At 36.1% G+C, this 1722-nt stretch overlaps 1 long non-coding RNA gene across 1 annotated transcript; it reads left to right on the forward strand.

Annotated features, from left to right (window-relative positions):
• Positions 1 to 802: 802 nt before the first annotated feature.
• Positions 803 to 1284, forward strand: LOC131430849 (uncharacterized). Its single transcript, XR_009229575.1, has 2 exons — positions 803 to 912; positions 976 to 1284. It is a non-coding gene; the product is annotated as an uncharacterized LOC131430849 (long non-coding RNA).
• Positions 1285 to 1722: the final 438 nt, after the last annotated feature.

The following is a 1722-nucleotide window of genomic DNA, read 5'->3' on the forward strand; positions in this document are numbered from 1 at the left end:
TGATCTTGCGAATAGTAACAAAAAAACGAGTTAATGCGTTAAACTCAAATTTAGAGTAGGAGTTACTCAATATCATTGATGATAACTACTCAATTTTTGACGTTTCCATGTATCATTTGAATATGAGTAACTAGTACTCAAACTTTGAGTAACTTTTTCTAAGCGTGTAGAATGGTTTCAAATGTCAAATTGAATATTTTACGTGACATTCATTTTTGTAACATTTCACATTCATTATACGAACATCCCCTACACGCTCATTCAATGTTACTCTCAAGTGAGTCATTTGTACTCACTTTTGCTTATTTGGTTCAAATGTCAAAAAGTGAGTAATATTGATTTAGAAGAATGAGTAACTTCGACTCAGTTTCTAAATTGACAACAAGATTTACTCACAGAGCTTTGAAAACGTTGTGTGAAAATTTACGTGCACTGAACTTTTCCCTTTGTCGGAGGCGGAACTTTTCCCTCTGTCGGAGGTGGAACGGAGGAAGGCAGACGGATCCTTTCCAATGACCGATGAACAGGTAACGGCTTCCTTCATTCGTTGGAAGTAAGTCAGCAAAGAATTCCTTATTCGAATCCCTTATTCAATTCGCTTGATATTGAGTAATATTTACTCACTCGAGCTAATTTTACCATTTGTAGCACTGAGTAAATGTTACTCAGAATTTGACAAATACCATATTTACTCAAAATTGAGTAAACAAGCTTTGCTCACTATAGAGTAGTTCCACTTTTAACGAAAGTGAGTGAAATTGTACTCACTTTAGAGTAACATTGAACGAGCGTGTAAAATAAATAGAGTCATCACATAAGGTTTACGTGAATTGACCAAACGTCAAACAATCTACGTGAATTTCCAGTGTAAAAAACTCGATTTTGAAAATGGCGAGCAGTGGCCCTCGAAGTGTAAGTAGTGTAAATATTTGCGAGTTATTTAATTACAATTTTTTACTCCATCGACCATTCCAGTATGAAAGTTTCCATGTGTTTAACTGGACCGAGTGCCTGCGTGAGTCCGGAAGTTTATCCGCTCCTGCCGAATGCTTCAAACAGGCCGTCGGTGTGAAGCTAGAGACACTGGAACCATGTAATGCGACTTCAACCTGCATCGGTAGTGTTGTGGGAGTTCTTGGATCTTGACTGCGGCTTCGGTTGGATGGCAGTGACAACATAAACGATTTCTGGAGGCTTGTCGATTTGAGATACCACGACGTTATTAGTTGCTTTTTAAGCCATTATAATTGTATGACAATTTTTTGATATAAATGTTTTATATTTCATGGCATTTTTCATTTCATAGATTTATATCAAGATCTGGCATCTCCCTTTCGACATCAACCAATATATAAAATAGTAATTTTCTGGTATCTAAATTTGATACGAACTGATAGATGAATGTGAAATGAACAGTACATTACATTTTACCTATGAAACACGTATCTTTTACTGGGGTGGAATCATGTAAGGTGATTATCACCAAGTGATTATCACTTTTGAAAATTTGGAATCACGTAAGGTGATAATCACCAAGTTCTGTCACCACTGCTGAGAGGCTAACATCACTATCAAACGTTGGCATTACGTAAGGTGATAGTCACCACGATTTAATCACCTTCATGTCAAAATGGAGGTGATAGCAATTTAGTTATCACTTTCAGTAGTGATTTAATTTTTTGAGAAGTGGCTTTATAAATTATTGTCCGTTAGGTGAATTTT

This window comes from Malaya genurostris, chromosome 2, assembly GCF_030247185.1.
Source record: "Malaya genurostris strain Urasoe2022 chromosome 2, Malgen_1.1, whole genome shotgun sequence".
NCBI classification, from domain to species: domain Eukaryota; kingdom Metazoa; phylum Arthropoda; class Insecta; order Diptera; family Culicidae; genus Malaya; species Malaya genurostris.